The sequence below is a fragment of the Pinus tabuliformis genome, chromosome 4_2 (assembly GCF_031772625.1).
Source record: "Pinus tabuliformis cultivar Carrire ecotype Pingquan chromosome 4_2, CPIR1, whole genome shotgun sequence".
Lineage (NCBI taxonomy): Eukaryota > Viridiplantae > Streptophyta > Pinopsida > Pinales > Pinaceae > Pinus > Pinus tabuliformis.
In genome coordinates, this window is record NC_142304.1 from 1,167,957,393 (window position 1) to 1,167,963,392 (window position 6,000).

Genomic DNA, 6,000 nt, shown 5'->3' on the forward strand with positions numbered 1-6,000 from the left:
TTTCATCCTTCCATAGAGAGTATGCAATACTTCTAAAATAATGCCTTAGGAAGAAAAGAGTTGTTATAAAACCTGGAAGGGCGACCGAGCCAGCTGTCGGGGTTCAAACCAGACCATGCCCAAGAATTTTCCTTCAACCATAAAAACAATATGAACTTCCGTTACTCTTTGGGAGGCTAAAATAATTCCGGAATTTAAGAAAAGGAAACAAAAACATCGTCACCATGGTTCACAAGCAGAGTCTTACTTCTTAAATCGTACAACCAGTCAACAACGATGATGGTTGATGGAGGTCCACCATTTTGAAGCAGAGACCCTATCAATACAGTAAACGAAACATATATTCATAAGATAAATAAAGAGGGATATCTCAACTCATATCCTAGAAGCTCCGTGTTCGAGTGAGTAGGGGAGTTTACCTGGGCACCTCCAATGTAGTTTTCCTGAAGAATGCGAAAGAAAACCCTGAATTATTTAGCATTTGCAGCGCCTTACTCAAAGTGGTGAAGAGACAGTGACTGAGCCAAACGACGGAGCGGGAAGGGAACCGTTACCTTAACCACCAAATTCGCATATTGATGGATCCACGGTGGTAACACAAACACATGTGATGATTGCTCCAACCGGTGGAAGATTTTTCCCAAAGGACTGATGTAGGTTATGGTTTTGAGAAGTTTAATCTTGCTTCTCATTGTTTAATGCACAAGATTTCATATATTTTCTTTCCAAAGAATTAGGAAAATTAATTTATCTTTTACCATGTATTGTTTCTAAAATGATATGGCTAATCTTTTATGAAAATGATAATTATGTAATTTTTTTACTAAAGACTAGTGTAATGAGTTTTACTTTTACCACTTTTGTATGCAAAAATATCCTTAACTTTAACACAATTAGATCATGCAAACACATGCTTTTATTTTCCAAAAATAATCTAACTTCCACACACAAATCCATGCAGTATTTTCGATACATTATACAAGACTTATTTATCCTCTTATGTGCAGGGTTCCAATATATTTTTTGGAAAAGGTTAAGTAACACTTTTTTTGTGGATAATGAGATCTGGATGGCGTCACAACCCCGAATTCACTAGCAAGACTTATTTTCATTCTTCGCTTTGTAGGTATGTTGTTATTTTTAAATCTTGTGAAAATCATATGATAATTAATTGGGTAGATATGTTAATTGATAATTTCCTGGTTGACGTGTTTAATTTTGTAACTTAATTATGTTTCTTAAAATATATGCAAATACATGTTCTCCCTTTTACAAATATCGAAAGGGGAAAATCAATAATAAATTAGACTTACATTGGTTTCCAAGTAGAAACACTTAATCACATGGTCAAAACTCAAAAAACACTAAAACAAGAAGTTTAAGTCATCATTTTGCAACTTTTGACTATAAACACGATCGACTTCCAAAAATTACATCCCTGCCTCAAACTTTATGCTAAACATTAATGACGCATGTGAGATTCATCGATGAACCCTTAGATATTTTTATGAAATCCATATTTGATCTACACCAATGGATTCTTCTTGAAAAAATGTCAAAATTGACTATAAACTTCATAAGGTTTACATCAAGACCCATCTGATAATCTCTACCTCGTAGACTATGCCACAATAGCTCAAAATATTCTCAAAATATTCCCGTAGAACATTTCCAAAAATCATGCTTGAACTGCAAGCCCCCCAAGCTCATACTACCTAAAACACCTCGCAATTCCTTTGTTCAACGTTCTAAGGGTTATCTTCCTCTTTGTAGTTGGATTGCACTTCTCCCCCTTAATGGTCGAATGGGAGGTTTATATAACAATATGCAGTAGATACACCAATGAACTTATTGGCACAGTTGTTTGGTGGTCTTGTAATAAAATTGTTGGTTGGTGGGTGGATTTTAGGGTCAAACCTATAGACCCCTCATTCTTGGTGTGATGAGATAAACCATTATTTAAATATTTTGTGCCACGTATAACAAACTTGAACTCCAACTATAATGTAATGGTGGCATGTCGGCCTGTTTCCGCAAGGTTAGGGGTTCAACCCCCACTTGTTACAAAAATTATTTTTAATTGGTAAACCTTCAAGGCCAATTGTATAGTGCCACATGGCACTTGAGGGTTGTTCTGATCCAGGTGGATGTTGGTGGCCACCTTCCAAGTCCACTTGGACCCCCACCATTGTTTCTTTCAGCTTTTCAGTTTCCTTAATTGTAGCACAGTTTACTATTTTTAGTAGTTTTTCGGGTCTTAAACTTCGGAGCCGTTTTGAGGCCCTAAACGACATTTTTTGGGAAAACTGGGAGCAACATGGATCCATGGATCGATGTTGCTCTTTCCAAAGTTGTATTTCTCATATAGATCTTTCTAACGAGATATTGTGCGCATCAAACAGAATCATATGTCAAAGTTACGACCCCGGGAAGTTGATGTACCAATTTACCCAAACGGGGCCCACAGTTTGGCGTTTCATCTTCTAGGGTTAGGTTTTTGGATGTTTAGGGTTTTCCATTGTTTCTCAACAATAAATAGGCCTTCTAGCCTCACTGTAACACAGTTCAGAGGTATGTAGCTGCCACATCTCTTCTCAGAGATAAGCTACCATTGCCCTAGCTGGTTTATTTCCGTTGTTGTTTGTAAGAATATTTTAGTATTTTACATTAATGAAATGAAGTATTATTTTTGTTGCATCTCTGTGTTTATGGTTATCTCTGTAATTTATTGTGTTCCTATTTAAATCCGGATCAGTGGTATTAGAGCGGTCTTCTTTTTCTCTGTTTTTCTTTGCATGTCCCTAACGAGGTCGGGAAATAAGGAGTTAGGGCTTGAACTGGTCAAACCTTTGCAAGACCAGCCTCGCAAACCCCTACGACCTCCCATGGCAGATGAAAAGAATGATGAGGGGGCAGGAGATCCTATCAAAATCTTGCTCGAAGAAGCCTTCGAGCAACAAAGGAACGTGATGATGGACAACTTTGCCCAGATCCTTCAGCGGCTAGCTAGGGGCAACGCATCAGCTTCCAACAGCTACTTTGGAAACGCCACACCGTTTAAGGTACAAGTTAATTTTGAAATCCCCATATTCGACGGTAAAATAAATGCAGATGTTGTTGATAAATGGTTAAATCTGCTAGAGGGTTATTTTTTTGTTCATGATTTTTCCAGTGGAGAAAAGATTATTTTCGCTCTTCTCAAAGTAGCCCCCCACATCAAGGACTGGTGGCAAACTTACTGTGAGCATAAGGATGAAACTACAAGCTCAATATTTTCAGCCGCACCCACTTGGGATTCATTCCGAGATGCCATCAAGGAGCAGTACTACCCTGTCGGAAGCTATGAGGATCAATACATAAAGTGGACCATGCTGTGGCAAGGAAGGGACCAAGACATGCTAGAGTTTACCAATATTTTCCATACCCTTAGCACAAAGTTGGGTATCAAGGATTCAGAGCAGCATTTGGTACTCAAATACCATAGCTGCCTGCATAAGTACATCCATGAGGAAATAGAATTCCTGAACATCCCCTCGCTTGGCACGGCATACCGATATGTCGTCAAGGTCAAGCAAAAGTTTAAACAGAAGAAGTGAGACTTTGGATCTGTGAATCCAACGCAAGGGAAAGGTGCCCCCAAACCACAGAACAAAGGACAAAGCCAAGGCGGGGTGGTCCAAGACAACCTTCCAAAGCTACAAGCAAAGAACAACATCGTGAAGCCAAAAAAAGACACTGGAAAGTGGTGTGAGTTCCATAAGAGCCCCACTCACAACACAAGTGAGTGTCAAGCCAATCAATCACTAGTGGCAAGCTAAAAGTTTCAAAATCAAATGCATGTTCTGACTCTGAGTCAGAACCCGACAAGGGGAATGACAAAGGGAAGAAGATTATCGATGTCGATCCCAACGCCACCATTGCCACCAGAAGATCTAGAAGGAGGAACCCGAACTTCCAGAGGAGGAGGAGCATCTCTTCCACTCTCAGATGTGGGTAAAGGGCTCCCCGCTGCAGTTCATTGTCAACAGTGGGAGCCAAAAGAACCTCATTTCGGTAGAGGTCGTGAAGCAGTTGGGCTTACCGACCACAACACATCCACAACCGTACACCATCGGTGGCTTCACCAAGGATGGGATCTTCGCGTGAGCGAGAAGTTCGCCTTCCATACAACATCAAGCCCTTCACGGATGAGGTATTGTGTGACATTGCTCCCCTTGAAGTTTGTGATGTATTATTAGGACAACCATACTTGTGGAAGCGATATGCTATGTATGAATCAAGGCCCCATGCTGTTATTGTTACTTTGGGAAATAAGTTGTACAGGATACTGGAGGTAGCACCACCTACTGCCATCTCTTTGATTACTGCAAAAAAATGTAGTAAGCTCATTTCCAAAACCGAGAAATTTGTTTTCTTGATGATACGCTCTCAAGGAAAGAAGAAGACAGTGGCCACGACCTCCAGACAGGGCCCCTCCGCACCACAGCTATAGATGGACAAGGTCATGGAGGAGTACAAGGACATCTTCACCTTCCCCGCAGGGGTTGCACTTCACTGTTAGGTCAAGAAATCCATCGATCTGACCCCAGGTGTGCTGCTGCCCAATGGACCAATCTATCGATGCTTTGTTTTGGAGAATGATGAAATCAAGAGGCAAATTCAGGAACTGCTGCAGAAAGGTCATATCCGTCCAAGTTCATCACCTTGTGGGAGCTCGATCATGTTGGTACAGAAGAAGGATGGGACTTGGAGACTCTGTATTGACTATCAGGTGTTAAACAAGATCATTGTTCGTAATAGGTACCCAATCCCATGAATTGATGACCTCTTTGACCAACTGAATGGGGAAAAATATTTTAGCGAGATCGATTTAAAGTCAGGATATCACTAGGTGCCAATCAAACCCTCCGATGTGTGGAGGACTGCCTTCAAAGCTAAGGAGGGCCTTTTTGAATGGTTGGTTATGCCTTTTGGATTGATGAATGTTCCTGCAACCTTCATGAGGCTAATGGATGACATCTTGCGGCCATTCACCAACTCATTTGTAGTGGTATACTTGGATGACATCCTAATATTTAGCCAGAGTTGGGAAGAGCACCTCCACCACATTCGATAGGTTCTCTAAACATTGCGGCAACGCAAGTTATGTGCCAATTTGGAGAAATGCACTTTTGGCATGACCGAGGTTTAGTATCTGGGATACATTATTGATGAAAAAGGGGTGGATGTCGATCCATCCATGATCCAAGTCATTCGAGATTGGCCATCTCCAACCACTCTGACAGAGCTCCACAACTTTCTAGGTCGTGCCAAATTCTACTGCAAATTCATGTTGGGATGTTCTCATATCACTTGGCCCTTGAGTCAAGTCACCAAGGGAGGAGCGAAAGCAAAATTCTTTTGGTATGAATCTCAACAGAAGGCATTCATGGAGTTGAAAGATCGCCTCTGCACGGCACCAGTTCTCACATTACCAAATTTCCAACAACCATTTGAGGTCGAGATAGATGTCTCTAACTATGCTATTGGGGCAATCCTTGCTCAACACGGGCATCCAGAGGCATATCACAGTGAGACACTTTCAGACATAGTCCGGAAGTATCCCACTTATGACAAAGAGATGTATTCCATTATGCAGGTGATGAGCCCCAAATTGGGTAACTTATTGGGCTCATTTTGCCTAATTATCCTTGTTCAATCCTTGTCCAATCCTCCATTTTTCATAGATTATGCATTATTTTTTAGTATGTTTATGTCATTTGTATGAATAAGGGTGGTCACTCTTCCTAGGTGGCTAACACGTGCTTATTTCAGGTTTTTGGACACATGTTGGAGCAAAACCGAGCAATCATGGGCTAGGTGACAGCCAAGCTTGAGGTGAGGATTCGTAGGGGGGTTGTCTCTGACATTAAATAGCCCTTCCTCGGGATCAACACCCTCAACTCCGAGCTCACAGGCCACCAAAAACAGATCTTGAAGGTAGCCAAGCAAATTTTGGAA